This window comes from Lichenostomus cassidix, chromosome 3, assembly GCF_008360975.1.
Source record: "Lichenostomus cassidix isolate B80296 chromosome 3, HeHo_3.0, whole genome shotgun sequence".
NCBI classification, from domain to species: Eukaryota; Metazoa; Chordata; class Aves; order Passeriformes; family Meliphagidae; genus Lichenostomus; species Lichenostomus cassidix.
In genome coordinates, this window is record NC_139483.1 from 49,886,728 (window position 1) to 49,904,443 (window position 17,716).

Consider the following 17,716-nt stretch of genomic DNA (forward strand, 5'->3'; position numbering starts at 1 on the left):
AAAAATGAATTACGACTTCCAAAATGAAATGGAGCCCTGGAGCTGCTTCATCCTTGTCCTTGAAACTTTTGAAAAAGTTTGAATCAAGGTCTACAGGAAACTTTTCTCCCCTTCCTTGCAGCTGAGCTTCTTAGAATCGCATACACACTTTTCTATTTTTACTTTCCGACCCGGGCCCATTTCCAAATGTGAAGCTGAGGAATTCCTGCACTCCTACATATGTGAGTCCCAGACTGAACTCAAAGGGCTGGCCAGTTTACCCCCCCTTTTCCTGCCAGACAGCCTACTTTCATCACAGTGCACAATTGAAATTGGAGACCACTTGGGTTTCCTTACTTTGAAAGTGCTCAGAAGGAACCTTTACAACTCCTAATGAAAGGCTGCAGAGAAGAGCTGAAATTAAGTCAGCAGAGTTCAAGATTTGTCTTGGAGCAGAGCCTAATTCAGTTTATAATGCAAAGTCTATGCTGGAGTCCCAGCATCAGGTAGGTTTGGGCTGTCCTCCCTGTGCTCTCAGAGCTGTCCAGTGCTTCCGTGTATTTTCACCACTCTGTAATCCAGTGCAGCAGTAAGCTCCCTTCCTTCTCTGTTATTTGAGGAAGAAAGATGTTGTCGATGCCTTTTGCCTTGAAAGGGATGACAAGCTTGATCTACAAGCTGGGCTGGCGTGGGGGAGGAATGAGAGCAGAGCTCCCTTCCCCCAGCTGCTGTTTGTCTGACGCAGAGCTTGTACTTCTGTTGTTATCAGCTGCTTTGGTAAGATCACAGTGTGCTGGGATTGCTCAGAAGGTTAAAATATGTTGACTGAATTTTCTTCAGCTACCGACGCAAAAGGCTAGCTAATAGCATCACTGGCTGTCAAAAGCAGCCAGCCCCTGCATTTCTCATGGTAATGAAACACACTGGAGTTTTTCATGGTTTGTATACATCATGATACCTGTGCTGTTTATGTCATGCCAAGGATAGGAACAATAGGCATTCCAGCCAATAGATCCATCACGGCTTGCAAACAAACACACGAAATTGCCTCTTTCTGTGAATTACTTGTTCTGTATTGATTTGTGATGCTGTATATAGGGAGATGAAGACTTTTAATTTTGGACCTTTTTCTCCTAGTCTTTCTCCCATGAATCTCAGCTTCTGTAACAGATACCCTGCTGTTTGCTTCGATGACCTCCTGACTGTCTTCAAATCCCATTTCAAGAGCAATCTTTTCTCCCTGGCCTCTGACTCCTATGAGTCTGCCTAATAAAACAATCAAATGGTAGTCCCTAATCCTGCCAGTTTCCCATGCTAAATTCTCCTCTCTAAACCCCTCTTTTCTTGTGTCTCAGCATCCGGTATCTGTGCATATCTAAAAATAGGCCTTACACAGCCATCAATCCCTCTTCCTGAAAAGTTCAGCTGTGGGGCATTCATACAGTGTAGGAGACCTCAGCTGAGATACTTTTGCCACAGGTGATTTGAAATGATATCTCATCTGCCAGGAAAGTGCCTTGACATGCATTCTAGTCTGGGATGAGTTTTTATCCATAGTCCTGTTGACATTGTTGCACAATTTTTGGGAGACATTTGTTGAGCTGGGGCTACATCTGAAAATGCCAGTGTTTAGGTAAAAAAACCTCTTAGATAGAATTTAAAGACCCAAGTCCTTGAGCCATTTTAATTAATATTTAAAGCCCCTCCTTTAAATCCATATTCATACTCAAGGCAAATATAGACTGAAGAAGCATCTTGTCTTCCTTGCATTTTCTCTACCCCAGGGTACCTTACAGAACAGTCAGTGAGTAAGATGTTTCCTTGGGAGATGAAACACATGACTTCAAATCCCCTTGTGCTGAGGAGGGATTTGAACCTGAGTTTTGTTCAGACTCCATAAAATCCCTACTAGAGAATCTACTGTAAAAAAAAAAAGTTACTTCTGCTGCTTCCTTCATTACCACTATGGATTTAGCTCTTTATTTTTTTGTGTTTATTTTTTTGTGTTTATTGCATGTGCTTGTAAATGAAGTGCTGCAGAAATGTCAGAACAGTTCAGTTAAATTTTCCACTTTCTTCTTCTTTGGTTGAAAGCATTGGGCAAAACATAACCTTTGCTATCAAGTAATTTTGACTTTCCTGGAACAACTTATTAAGAATGCATGCCAAATTTTACCAAGAAATTGTAGTCACAAACTAGAAAAAAAGAAAAACCAACCCCAAAAGAACAACATTATCTACAACAGCAAACTCCTGCCAGTAATCTATGATGAAATTTAACCTCATCTCAGCAGAATGATCTTGCTGCTGAGGAAACCTACCCTGGCTTAATCACACAAAGGTTCTCAATAGTTCAGTTAGAAATATGGGTTAAAATCCTACTGGTGCTGGACTCTGCCTTTATTTGTCTGAGGTAAATAGAAGACTTTTGGACTTTTTTTTTTTTTTTTTTACTATGAAAGGTCTGGCATAGAGAAAAATTGTTCAGTGGTCCTTATTGTGATCAGCATAGATCAAAATGTTCTTGACCCAAGCTACCCTTTCCCATCAGCTGAGGGAGAGCTTCCTTGGGGCTATGACCCTATGGCAGCCAGGACCTCCTCCTTTTAACTGGTGCCGAATGCATACATCACAGCATTAAACTGCTTTGGGCCAAAAAATCCTAGTGTAAATATGAAACTTTATTTTTGTAATTAGGAGTTGGCTAATATGTATGTTCACATGGCACCATATAGCTCTATTAGGTGATCCTGCAGCTCCTACAGAGGTGCAGAGGTTTTGCTGTGTGTTCAAAGCCTGGAAAAAGAGGAGAATGAGCACTGCCTGTAGAACTGTCAGGCAGCATGGCTCACAGACATTCTTCACAGTGAGGAAGAATGAAGCCACAAACTCTGGTGTGAGGTTCCAAGGAAGCGAAAGAGAAATTGTATCTGCTCTTTTTTAGAGATTCAATTAGATGCTCTTTTTGGGAGAGTAGGATTTCTAGGCCTCTTATAAATAGAAGACCGCATCTCAGCTTGATTACTTCAAAACAGCTTCCTGCAACCTCCCACTAGGAAGATGAGCAATTAGTATAATCACAGCAATAAGTCAAAGACATTTAATGCTGAAACTTGCATAACAACTTTTCTGCTCCTGGTTCTTTGCTGGGCTGTAGGCAAAGAACAGCATAATGCATATTCCCATTGCTGAAAATGCACTGTCCAACAAGTCTTCTGTGCTGGATGCAGTTAATTTGATGCCATTAAATGATCCAACAGAGATGTGGGGTACTGTGGTTAGGGTGGAGGCCTTTTATTATGAACTACAGTCATGCAGATGGAAGCATTGTGAACAAAATGGAAAGCAAAGGTCCTCACTGTGAGTCAATCTGCTAGTAATAAAGGTGCCGCCGGAGAAGATTCCAGCTTGTTTTCTTTTTTCAGAAATTTTCCAATAACCCAAGGTCAGGAAGAAGTAACATGCTTTTGAAAATCATGGAAAAAAGGAATGAACTAGCCCCCTCTTTTGGCTAATTGGGAAACAGTAGTAGGAATTGGTGTTGGCTAAATTGCAGGTCCTGAAAGTACTACTCCTCCTCCTCCTCCTCCTCCTCCTCTCATGTAGAAATCTGTTGTGCACTCAGGTATCATTTATCCGTGTAGCTACTGTACCTTCATTGTATATAGGTGTTATTTTTAAATGTAGACTCCCAGTTAAATCAACATTTTGCATCTTAGGATGTAAGCTCCAGGTCTAAAAATGTTCTCTGCATCTACTGGTTCTGCAGCTGATACCATTTCCTAGCACTGGAACTTCAGAGTTGTGCGCAAGATCCTCCTTGCACAGAATTTTCAGGAGTAAATTACCTGTGGAAAGAATCTCCTGTAGACTGTTGTGGGTCTGGAAGGATATTCTGTCACTGCATGGGAAGGCACAACTTTATATAACATTTTTGTAAAGCGTTTGAGGAGAAATGTTTGTTCTTGATAATCAGAGAATCTCTAACATTAAGTTCACAGCTTCCTGCTACTGGAAAATGGCAGGGATTGGTGACAAAATTTAGCCTTGACAGAAGCTATTAATGCTTCCCTGTGATATCCAGAAGTAACACCTGCATTTTTTATCAGTAAAAAAAACAGTAGGGTAGGGCTAGTTTTCTGCCTCTCCAGAGGAACTGGAAAGCTAGTTAGTTTGGAAAAAGCTAGTTACACATTGCAGAAAATTTTTTTTTGGAAAGTAGTCTTCTAATACAATCCTTCCAAAACTTTTAAAAAATAAAATCCTGAAATAAAAGAGTTTTTAAATTCTCCTCTTCATAAAGAGAAAAATACCCTTTTATTAACCACAACTTTCAATTATCTTTAAATTGGTATGAATGTACATGTAAGTAATGGGACAATCCCAGAAGCCAGGTAGTGTAAAATATTAATAGAAACTGAATAACTGAGTTATATAGAAAACATAAATGTATATAATAATGCTTTTGTTTTCAATTTCTCATAATATTGTCATTTAAAAAGCCATTTATACAACTATAAAAAGATCTTTGTGCACTTAGCTACTGTTTTAGCATGTAGATAAAGTAGCTGTTTCCAAGAAAAAGAAAAAATTTTGCTTATTTGAATTTTGGATCTTTTCACCACAGTTATTAGTGGTAGTTTCATTCTCATGTCCTCATCTAGTTGTGTTGGATCAAGAAATTATCACCTCCAGCCACTTCCTCACCCATTGATCTGCCAGCTGAATTCACCTGCTTCAGTCAAAAAGAACAAGATTACTGAAGAATCAGTATATGTACTATGTGAAAAAACAGATGTAATTTTGTTTGAAGTGGAAAAAAAAGCATGAGCACCTTGTGGTGTCAAGGTAGAAAACTTGGTATATGAAAGAGAAATAGGATTAATAAAGAAAGTCAGGCTGTAGAAGATGTCAATGTGGGCCTTAAGAGTTCAAGTACAAAAAATGAAAAGTAAAAGCATCCACTGAAAGTTTAAGTAATCACATGGTTTAGAGACTTTGTTTTGCAGTATTTTTCTATGTCACACTATGGATATTTGCAGGACCTAATCCTTCATACAAAAACTGGGGAATTAAAAGCTACCTGAATCACTGAGCTTCACCCCCCCCCCCCCCCCCCACTGAACTGCAGTCACCTCCAGATGAAAAGTGGGAAGTAAGGAAGAAATAGCATGCATATCTGAACTTGATAGGGAATACCTGAAAAGCCAAATGCCAGGAGTCTGGAATTAGCCCTGAGCTATCTGAGAAATGCAGGGTCTGTTCTATGGTTGCAAAAAATCAGGACCTTTTGCGAAGAATGATGCTTTTGTGTCCCCTAACATTGCTTGGCCATATGTGTTTTCAGCAGCTTCCCAGGGATTGTCTTGAAAATGATGCCACAGCTGCTGCTCCTACGTCTTCTTAACCTCCTATCCAGGGAACTGATACACCAAGTAAAACAAATAAATGATAGTTTAATAGACTTATTGCTCTAATGTAATTACTAACACACTCTTGCCTTCACCTCCATTTCCCTTTCTCTGCTCCCCAGAGTTTTTCCAAGCAATACTTTTGGCCCAGCCTTGCAAATATCTTTCTTTTTACAGGATATCATAACTCTCATTATCACCTGGCTGTTTTTCTTGGTTCTTCTTGTTTCTGCCATTTAAATGCTCAGGTTTCCCAGCTGTACTTTCAAGAAAGAAGATTAAGACTCAGAGAAATCCAAATTTTGTCATTTTGGAAAAGGACAGATCCTTGTTTAGAACATTTTTAATGATACACAGTTCCTTTCATATTTCCTATTTTATACCAGCCCTTGGAAACATCTAGGTGAGGAGTGCCCAGAACCTTTTAAGCTGTTAGCTCTGGGTTGGATTAACAGGGTCACCCCATGGAGGACATTGTGTCTGTGATGTTCCTAATTGTTTCTTTTGCAAACACGGGCCTGATGGGTGAGATCAACAGCATCTTTCTAGTACTGCAGGGATTTTTGAGGTACCTGGAGGAAATACAGACCCGTAGGAGTAGCAATAGATTTTCTTGGCACTTTGTGTCACAGTTAGACCAACCAGATTTGGAAATACCATCCTGCATCATTGCTTTCCACTGACAGAATCATCTATCTGACAAAACTAATTTTTCTAATTCATATTTCAAAGTTAGACAGATGTTCCTTTTTATTAAAAAAAAAAAAAGATACAGTGATAGTGTGTGCATTTCAAATGTTTGTACTTTTTTCCTGTCACTTGACAACTTGATTTAAGAATTGTTTAAGATGCATTCCTATCTTGCTGAAAACAGAATAACCTGAAAGTGTCCAGGTGCTGAGACTTGCTGAGAATTTTTTCATTAAAAATATGGGCAATGAGTCAGTGAAATACTAATCTACAATGACCCATATCTGATACTTTCCAAGCTTGTGAAGGCATTGCAAGAAATTCCCTTGAGCTTTATTTTAGTCAGAAGAGTTCCAGTTCTTTGGGGCACTTACTGTGCCCAGACATACTTCATGGCACAGTAGATGACGGCAAATATCTGCTTAAAAAGGTGGCTTTGATAAGGGATAAATAAACTTTCTGCTTGAAGAGAAGGCTAGACTAAGGATAGGTCTGTACAAAGGGATGTACACCTTAATGGTTGGACTGCTATGAAATAGTTATTGACCATATGAGTTGGGGGGACCCTGGCAGCAGTTTCCTTACTATGCAATGATTCCTTCCAGGGGTCCATTCAGAGGCACAGCAGGGATGTGTCTCTAATGTCTTGATATCTTTACCAGGTCCTAGACTGTGAATGAAAGTATGAGTGTGGAGCTCACCCATTTTTCTCCCTTGGTAAGTTGTAATTTCTCCAGTCTATTTGCCTCCATTCTGCACATGCTGGCCATGGTGCAGCTTGCTGGTCTTTCTGCTGACACTGATTCAGCAGCAGCTGGACAGTGTCTAATCAGAGGTTTTTCTTCAGCTCTGCAGATTGGTGGTGCCTTGTAGATGCTGAGGACATTTCTTTCTCCTGCCTTCATGACTTGACAAAAAGAATCCCAGAATAAAAACTCTGGCACAAAAAAGCCCAGTGGCTTCTGCTGTGCATCAGTGCTGCTTGTAGACTATATGCTTCAGAGAAGATGTAGGACAGCTGCCATCAGTTTTGCACAACTCAGTGTTCAGCAGAGAGAGTCAGTGCACCCTGCATGGTGCTTGAAAGGCCTTTTGAAAATGGGCAAAAGATTTACAGTGGCCTCAACTGTTCTGGGGCATTTTAATTTCAACTACTGCTGGTGGGGATATAGAAGAGTAGTGCTGTTTTCCACAGAACCATAATTTCTCCAGTTTGTAAAAAGATTCTATCAGGAGCTTTGTGGATCATTGAGTTAGTTTTTGTCAGGGAAAAATCTTTATACCAGGCTGCATAATCAATGTGTTGAATTCAGTGTAAAGAGCTAGGGGAGTAATACCTTATACTTGCATTTTAACTGAATGCATCATAATTTAAATGTCTGTTAATTAGTCTGTGAAGAGATGTCATTTTACCCATGTCATCCTACTCTTTCTTGAATTTCCCTCTTGTTGCAGTTTGTCTCAGAGCATGCTCTGAAAGAATCAGAAACAGCCCCAGCAGATGCCAGCCATTTTCAAGCACACAGCTACTGCCTCTGCCCAGAGAAACACTCTCGTGGATGGGTGTGGGTGGGAAGGGCTAGTGAAACTTTTCCTCCCCACTATTAAATTTTTCTTCTTCTCATTTGCCTCTTGCTCCTATGTGCTAAACAGGAATCAAAGCTGTGCCTGTTCCATATCCCACTCTGCTGTCTGCTTTGCAGTTTTGCACAAGAAGCCCACCCTAGCCAAGGATCCCAGCCCTGCACTGTGCTGTATGAAGGGAAGGACTCAGCTGAATCCACAACTGTACAATCCAAATGCTTGCTCTTATTCAGGTGGGTATTTTTGTTCACCTGAGGAATCTTGCTAATTTAGTGAGACAGGATAATAGGAAGAGTGGATGGAGAAACAGATGTGCAGGGTAAAAAAAGGAGAAATGTATGTTATTGCATAAGAATGACTTGAGGTTTTCAGTTTTTAAAGGCCTGAGCACTGCATTCCTGTAAAAAACATAGGCCTTGAGTGGAAGGGAGGGGTGGGTTTCTGAGCCACATCTAACACAGGGTGGTGGTGCCCATAGGTCAGAGTCAAATGGCAAGTGACAGTCAAAAGGCATCTGCATTCCTCATTTTATACATTGAAGAGGAACGCATTTCTGGAGCACAGGTACTTACTTGCTTGAATTCATTACCTCAAGAAGCTCCACAGTAAGGCAGGATGTAAATTTGGTGCTCTAAGCCAGGCCGTGAAAAGACATGACTGATAAAGGACAGATTATTTTTGCATTCAAGGTCAAGCAGCGTTTAAAGAACCATTCTGCAGACACAGTGGAAAATTACAGAAGCAGAATTTTTGTTGGCCACTTCATCCTTTGCAGCTCTACAGCAAAACTGGAAAGAGGTGAAAAAAAAAATCAGTCCCTGCTGGTGACTGTTTGCTTATCCAGTCAGATTTTCAGGCTTCTATTACAGGTCTGCCATTTTCTCTGTAATTATTTTAAAGCCTGAGTTTTGTGGGATATAGAGGTTTGTCCACTCTGAAAATTCAAATTTTATTCTTCCATGATGCAGGAGTGATGATGGGAAGCTTAACCCTTAGTCCCTTCTCTGGTCACTGAAGTATTTCTTAACATTGACTGGAGAGACTTTCACACAGAAAGTTTTGTGTTCAGATTCCCTCCTCTCCCAGTCCTTGGCCTTTCAACTGAGACTGCCAACAAATGATTGCTGAACACTTGCCAGACTGCAGTAACTTTCAGTCCTCAGTTTATAATAATGCAAAATCGGTATTCTGCTGTCAACCCCTGGTTTATAATAATGCAAAATCAGTGTTCTGTTGCTGGGAATGCCTTATTCATTATGGGCCATGTCCAAATCACTTGAATGTGAATCTGTGGTGATGCACATCAGCTAATCTGCCAGAAATTGCCTCATAAAGGTGCAATTCACCATACTGGCAACATGTTATATATGAAGTCTCCTTTTTCAGACCAAAATGCACGTTGGCTTATTCCAAGGAGACTAAGAAAGATAAACTCTCAACCAGCAATAAAATTCAAGGGAAAATAGGTGCCTAATTCTGTAAAGCACTACTGAAAAATGCCATCTGTTAATGCTTAAAACAATATATCTTCATAAATATTAAATTGATTCAAACAGCTAGCACACACATGCTCTCTCTCCCTCTCCTTCTTTCATATTTTTCTTTTTTCCATCTCGTAGTTAATTTACTTACTTTCTGGAAAGATATGGGATTGATACCCAGGGTCAGGACTGGCCTCATCCAGTCACACAGTAGTGATTCTGTTCCCACTCCCACCAGAGCCCTCTTTGGATACATACAATTAACCTTGGTTAAGTATTGGATATGCAATAGTGTGTAGGCAGCAGAAGAGCTCCTCTGGTTGTTTAGAGCTCTGGCATCAGATGAGAATAGATACAGGGCATGACCTGGCCCTTCAGGGCACTGGCCTAGATCTAGTAACATACAGACTGAAGTTTTTCTGGGTAGCTGACACTGATTTGATGAGGAAACTGCCTGAATGCTTAGCATAATAGTACAAACATTGACAGGATTTTCCCAACCTTATTTAACATAGATGTGTGCTAATACACATGCATGCATTCACATGCACACTTGTATACAAGCTTGTAAAGGCTTTTGTGGAAAAAAGCATTATCAAACTTTGATATAAAGATTTGTAACATGGAAACATGCTGTGGACTGGATTACATTTGTCTCTCTAGTAAATCAATTGACTTTAGTGGGCCTCTGTAAGGGAAAGTTTAGCCACTTATGAATTATAGATATACCTGTTACTTTATATCTACTCATAAACATTTGCTTAAAATGATTTAACATATGATTTTCCTTCATAGTTTGTAGAAATGGCTTCATACACAAGTTTCTAGTTATGAAAGGTATCCAAAAGCAGTAATGTTTTTATGTCTATGGTTTTCCCAGGCTTGTGTAATGTGATTGTTTCCCTGTAAGCTGCACTCTTACTGTATAATGGGAAAATAGTTTTGGTGTTTCTCCATAACCATATGGAGAATATTTAACAATATGTAATTCAGAGGGCACACTTCTGTGGAAACAGAACCGCATACTTCAGTTCATGACCCAGTATATGGCCAACAGGACCAAGACTGCACAAAGTGCTCTGCCCTTAGGACTGTATCCTTCCTGCTTTTGGGGGGAGGGAAAGTGTGCTGGCTTGAGTACAGATACAGTTTTAATGCCCTAGGAAAAGATGGATTAAACAGCATGTTCTGAGATTCTTTGTCTTCCCTTGTCCTTTGCTAGCTCTGTCTCAACATTGTTAAACTGGTTTAAGTGCAAGGGATGAATTGGGCCTACTGTAGTCCCTTTTAACAGTACAAGGAGTGTATTGGGCAAAACCACAAAAATACACATTGGAATATCAACAACAAAAGCATTTGTACAGAGCTAAGCTTTATGTCAGGCTATATTGGTTTTCAAATGTTCTCACTTCCAGCAGGCTAGACTCCCTGCTGGTTGTGGTGTAATGAAGTTTACATAAAGGAGGAAGTTAAATTTATTTCCATACCAAAAGACAGTGGGTTGAGAAAAATGTAAAGTCACTAAAATAATAATGAAACAGAATGGGTGGAAGAAGAGCCCCCTGCAGCAGGCCATGTTAATTACCCTTGCAGCTGGGAGATCAATTTGCATATATATTCTTTGAAGCCTGTCAGGTATGAATTGAACCACTGAACTGTTACATTTGATAATCTAGCTCTCCAAAGCATTTGTGCTAAAGATGTTATGTTTCATAGGACTAGTTATTTTTTTCAATCTCAAAGTAAAGAGCTGTACTTAATTTGTCCCTGTATAAACAGATCTATGTTTGTGACTTCCTGGAGAACCAGGTTAGCAACATAATCTCATCAAAAGCATTGGTAGTGCTGATTAAACACAAAAGAGATATAGTCAAATGGCCCTGACAAGCAGTGAAAGCAAGGAAATTAAAACTTAAAGCTAGTGGTGACAGGCATGACTCAGGGGATAGTTAATGAGTTATGGAGCTTTTCAGCTCCAGGACACATATTCCATTATGTTCTGTACTAGCAGTGACAAAATTGTTGCCATCTGATGGCTGCTTCATGGCTGGAATGAACCTACTGTGTGGTCCCAGGAATTTTGCAAGTCCATTTGTTTTGCACTAAATGTTAGTGTTGCATCCTAATGCCCACGTTGCAAAATTGTTTGCAGTGAATGGTAGCAGTTTACCACCTGTTGGCAGCAGTTTCAGATGAGCATCAGCGATTTATAGCACTGTTGGAAAACCTGTTTCTTGGTCTGAGTAATCTAGACTTGCTTGACTGAAACCAGTAGAAATGAGGGCTTCCATGGAACAAAACCCATGCAAAGGGAGAAACTGTGCATGAAAATGAATTTTACACAGGAACAGGATATGAACTAAAGCTTGCTTGTTCTTGTTTAACAAAAGTGGGAGAATTGTATAAAACAGATTTCATACAACTAATATGAACTCATGTTTTTAAACTTTTTTAATAAACAATAACAACAACAATAACAACAACAACAAAACCCACAACTCCCCCCTAAAAGAAGAAAAAAACAAACCCAGAAGTAATACCTCATCTGAGTTCTTCAGAAAAACATATTACCCTTACCCCTTTTTTCTGAACACAGAGGAACACTGATTCCTCAGATATTTCCTAGCATTGGGTCTAGGGCAATACTTTTCTGGTAATAATTGCATGTAATATTGATGTAGACCAAATGTTCCACTTAGAGTGATCAAGAGCCTTAGAAACACCTATGGAGATTAAAAATTGGTGCATACCAGATAGTACATGCTAGATCTGGTGTGAGGGACTGATGCTTTCCATGTTTTCATTGTGGATCTATTAAAAACACTTCTACTCTGTTCTGAGGTTTCTCCTTTTTGCTGTTGCTTTTTTTTTTTTTTTTGCTATTTGTGAAGAAAAGTTTTATGCAAATGTTCTTGCCTTCCCTGCCTGTCTTCACCGACATAAAAGATCATCCCAAGTGTTTCTTGCTTTACCATTTCTGAATGGGAAGAGTTAGACTCCAGGATGGTCAGGTCAGGACATGGTGTCGGGTAGGTGGAGAGTACAGTTAATTTGTGTGTCCAGTTTGCTTGAAACTAATAGTTCTAAACATCCAGCACCCATATGAAACACTTTTTGGGAAGATTTATTCTGAAGGTACAAGAGAAATACTTTGCATTTTTGCAAAATTTAACCATTGTTGGGCCAAAGGGGAATTTTTATAGTCCTTAGTGAATCATAGATTTGTTAGCTGACAAATCTTGTTCATGCAACTGGTCATTGCTAGCAGTTAGAGAAGCTTAGTTATATTTTCTCCCTTCATTAAAGTGTGAGCATCACTGGAAAATGGGACATTTGGGGCTCCCTGATTGATCTAGGATTGAAAAGAGAGGTTGATACTCAGGTCTCATGGAAAATTAGATGGAGTTGCATACTCATGGTATAAACTCAAAATGTCTTACCCAAAGTCAGCTATGAATTGGAGTAATTTTATGTCCCAGGGAGGACTGTCAGGATAGCATGTGAAATAATAGATTTTTTTTAGAGAGAGAGAGAAGCTGTTCTTATTATTTATACCTCTCTAAATCAGTGTTACTGTATTTCCTCACTTGTATGCAGTCTTTCAAAATAAAAGAGCTGGCTGATATAATTTTAATACTCTTTAATATAACAAATCTCTTGCATGAAAGATGTTTATTTAATAATCATATATTAAAGATAAGAGTATTCTTTTCTTTTCCTGGCAAATAAAACTCTTCAGGTCTAAAATGAAGGTAGTTATAATGCAAACCATGCCTGGAAAAATAAACTCCTTCTGTATTAGCTTAAGCTCTTTGAGATTTAATGAAGTCTTACATTTGTTGATCAGATGTGCAAAAGGTGTAGTGCAAGCAAAGCATTCAATTCATAAAACGGAGAAAGTTTTGTACAGCAGAAATCTTACCTTACAATGGAAATGTAGATAATCATAAGCATTGAACTCCAAGTCTTTTTGAAGGATGTGCAGTGAATGCAATAGTCCGTATAGAACACCTAAGATGTAGAACTGTTTATTCCACTTCAATTTCCTTTATTTTAGCAGGAAGATCACTATGTAAGTAGGATGAATGTAGAGAATGTGGGATATACATCACAAAACTATTTGCTGGTGTTTCAAAATTTCCACTGTTTCCATTTTTAGAGATACTCTTTGTTGTATTGTGATGATTCCACCTGGAATTTCCTATCCATAATGATTCTGTGCTTCTTCCCCCTGTTCTGTTAGGGTCTGTCTTGACATCTGTATCCAGCAGTTACTTCATCACACAGTGTCTTCAGGTTTGCTCACCAATTGATTTTTGTTGTTGTTGTTATATGCTATTTAGGTAATGTTTTGCACAAGTGTTATTCGTATTTCTTTTATGGTTGAATTTCAACTGTTCCCAAATATTTGTAATTGGACTGGTTTTTTTGTAATGAATCATCAGATAGGGCACTGTGTACAGCGTGATTAATTAGTGATCTGACTGATAGTGTAATGAATATAATAACTGAACAAGCTGCAGAAAACAACAAGAACTATATATATATATATAAACTAAGAAAGGTAGAAACCATAAAATTTTGTCTTCAGATAGGTTTCTTAGTTGAAAAAGCTATTTCCTTTTAGCTTTCTTGCATGCTGAAGATTAACTAGAGGACATGAATCCCAAGGGGGTATATGAAACACAGCACATATCGGATTCTGAGGTGAAGAGTTCAAGAGAGTGTCAAGTTTTTCTGATATCACCATGAAATCTGGAAAAAGATGAAATAAAACAATCAGCTTGAAGGTTTATTAATTTGTTTTGTGTTACAATGACAAGGCACAGAGAGAACGTTAAGAAGCAATGTTTAATAAGCATTTGCAAATAACCTCTACCAAGGGGAATTCAGAAAAAGGGAGGCCATCTGAAAACAAGACAACCTTGATAACAAATCATGAGGCTTTGTTTGTTGAGTTCCTTCTTTCCCTGATGGTGACTACTTGTACTGTTGTTTATCCTTCAGGCCACAGCTGCTTTAACAAGGACAATTTCAGACTGAATTATGGGTGGGATCTTATAATAATAATAATAATGATAGCAATGATGATAGTGGTGAATATCATCTTGCTATTCCCTGCCCGTCCTACCTATTCTGAGCAAACACCATTATCTTTCAGGCCCACATAATTTTTTCCTACTTTTTAATTTTACAGAGTTATTAATTTATAACTTCACACTGTCTCTGAAAATTTTAAAGATGACTACCTGACATCTCTTTCCACATTACTATTTGTTGACCACTGAATGGTGGTTGTGAGAGTGAAAAGAACTGGCCACTCTTTAGGTTGGCTTTTTGTCAGCTGGTGCTGTAAATGTAGTAGGACTTTGGTTGATAGTCACATTGTCAGGGTTGTACAGGATATAACACTACTTACACACCATTGGGGTTCAAATATGACATTGTGCTTTCCCCATCTATAAGAGGAGTATTAATGCTGTGCTAAGTTTTCAGTTCTGCAGTTATCTTGTGCAGCTTCTATAGCAGCACTCTTTTGTTTAAGGTTTGTGAAAAAAGCAGTGTGGAAGAGACACAAACATTAAGGTCCAGACTTCTGCATCTCCATTTCTTCCAATTTAAGAAAAAAAGACCATGAAATGAAACTGCGAGAGGACAGGGTCACTAATAGTGCTATGGAATTTTCCTTTCCAAAATGTGTTGCAGATACAGAAATTTTACATGTGTCACAAGAGAATCTAGACAAGTAATTGAAAGAGAGATGTATTGAGTGTTATTAAACAGGCAAATCACATCAAAATCAGGAAATAGCTGAAAATAGCCAGGAAAGTATAATTTATTATATTGTTGTGCTTACCTTTGTATCTGTCTATGGTCATTGCTGTTGACAATGTTCTGGGTTGCATAGATGTTTTGTTTGCACAAAAATGGCCAATGTATGTCCCAGGGTCTTTTCTGTCCCTCTAGTTTCCCTTCTGAACCATGGACACTCTCTTTGTACACTGTGAAGTCAATTCCCTTTTTCCTCACTATTGTCAAGTAGAAAATAATTTCAATTTCTTTTTGTTCTGCTCTCCTGCTGTGTTCTCTAGTTTTATGGGCATTCCTTTGAATTTTGCTTAAATTACTATAACTGTTCTAAATCCAGGATTAACTGATTTTACCTTACTCTATTTCCCATTTTCCAAATGCCATTTTTTTCCTTCTCATTCACAAAGACAATTTAAACAAAACTAATTTCACTTTGGTAATGTGAACACCCTGTACTAGAGTCTTCCCATTCTAGTGGGATTCATCTTTGATCCACCAGTTTTGGTTTGCATAATATAGGATATAATTCACTCCATGTACAACTACAGTTTTCATTGTTACAATTCATGTGCAGTATATTGACATTACTCGTTATAGTTCTCATAATCTGAGACTTCAAACCTTAAGAGTTCAAGTTAGGAGTAGTTCAAATGCTGGAGTTAAAGTCAAGTATGTCTGAAAGATGAGCAAGAGCTGATTCCCATGTATTAATAAGTTTTTCACACAGATTCCTCAGTTTTGTATGTTATTCCAACTTTATTTTTTAAGGAAACTTTTCTCAGTATAGTTTATGGATTCAATTGACAGGCTGGGGGGGAAACTTCCACTAGTTCCAGAGATTAAAGATCTTAACAGACTTACTAATAAAATTCAAGCTGGTGGTTTTCTCTTTTTTTGGTCTCAGACATGGAGAGCAGAAAGAATGAGGCGGCAGTGAGGTAAACATATATAGTGGATTTTTAGCTTATTTTGATGACATGCAGAGTGATACTCTTAGGGAATTCCAGAGATGGTTATTTCATATGCTGAAACTGTCTGTACCATCTTGGATGAAGGCAGTAGTGTTCATATCTGACCAAACCCCCCCTATTTATACTCTATTGGGATGGGATCTGTGTGTTCAAAGACTCACGGGGAGAAGATTGCAACTTTGTTTTGTTTGCAGAGTTCATGTCTAGCTCTCAGAAAGAACAGACATTACTACAGTTTTCTCAAATCTTTAAAGAGTATTAGGTGTACTACAAAGACCATGAAATTGTCTTTGACTAGAATTCAAAGGTAAATATATTGATATGTTTGCAAAAGATTAAACATGAAGGTGTTGTGTAAAAATCTCACATGGGAATGAATATATGTGTAAGATCTACTGTTAAGGTGAGGAGGAATTATCAATAGATTTAGTGTTTGTATTTCTGTTCAAGCTTTCTGTTGTATTTCAGGCAATATTTAGACTGTTTTATAACATTTTGAGTATAGAAATTGCACTTTGGTGTGTGAAATGTAGTATCTAGTTTCAGCTTTTAAGTTACTGCACACGGCTTAATTATGCTTAATGTCTCAGAAAAGACAAGAGTGCTCTCTGCTCCAGCAAAGAGTTAACCCAAACTTTAAGAAGGGAGTTTAATAGAGCTATACAAAATATCACCTCAGTATTCCACTCCAGTCAGTTATTTGTGCAGATGTGAATTAATGGACTGTTATAAAGGTAGTGTGATTTCTGCTTTTCAGTCAAGGAGAGATGATGGCCAAAGTTTCGTTTCGTGTACTGCCATTAAGTAAAATCAATGTGCTAATAAAAATCTCTGCATATCTTTTAAGAAAGAACTTCTTAAGAATTATTAAGGATAGGGGACATTTATGTCCTTTGAGAAGCAGGGCAGCCCTTGGTCTTTAAACATCACCTGAATCTGTTTAAAACTGCTTACCTCAGTTGGAAATGTTGAGGCTACTAGAACTGATGCCGTATATGAAGTTGGAAACATCCAATTGTTTGTGTATAAGCATTTTCCAGTAAATTCTGGTCTACTTGAGCTTATACAAAAATATTTTGCAGAAGGCTTCAAACTGCCATTGAGCTATGACATATTTCTGAGGGTTGATCTCACTCTCACTGTGTGTCATGAGTTCATGAACATTTATATGTCTCAATTTTAAACATTTAAGTGAAAATTCTGTTTTAAAATTAACTTTAATTATGCATGTTAATATTTAATGAGACTGATGAGCCTTCACAGTAAATAAACAAATACTAACTTCTTTTTGGTATAAACCACCATAAAAGGTGGTTGTTCTCAGAGAAAAATACGTTCTTCCATGAACAAAATAACTCAGACCTGCAGACTTCTGAGCCAAACTTATAAAAGGTTGTTATGAGCAGAGCACAGCTGTGGGAGTTAGGGCTCCCAAATTGTAATTCAAACACCAATTTGAGGTGAAGAATTTCTGACTCTCTCATCACTCCTCAAGCACTCTCACGCCTCCAAAATATAGTCTGAAGTACAGAATAGGAGGCATATAAACCTTATACTATTCTCTGTGCAGGTTTATATATAATTCATAATTTTTACAGCTTTGTGTTTGTAAATGTTTTAAAAGTGAAAAGTATTGTGTGAGAGCTAAATCTTCTTGTAATAGCTTAAGTAGTTCTAGTGCAAGAACATACATTTCCTCTTATCACTTTAATTACCAAAGGCAATTGATAATCTCTCTTTCTTTTTTGGTTGGTGAGTGCTTTTGATTTACATTCCTGTATATTCAATT

The 17,716-nt window shown here is 38.2% G+C and overlaps 1 long non-coding RNA gene across 1 annotated transcript in view; it reads left to right on the forward strand.

The window, feature by feature from the left end:
* The first annotated feature begins 299 nt into the window (after positions 1–299).
* Positions 300–17,716, forward strand: part of LOC146439676 (uncharacterized) — a 37,372-nt gene continuing 19,955 nt past the window's right edge. The window contains exons 1-2 of the long non-coding RNA XR_014850876.1: positions 300–485; positions 7,734–7,897. This is a non-coding gene — a long non-coding RNA (uncharacterized LOC146439676). The remainder of the gene's footprint in view (positions 486–7,733; positions 7,898–17,716) is intronic.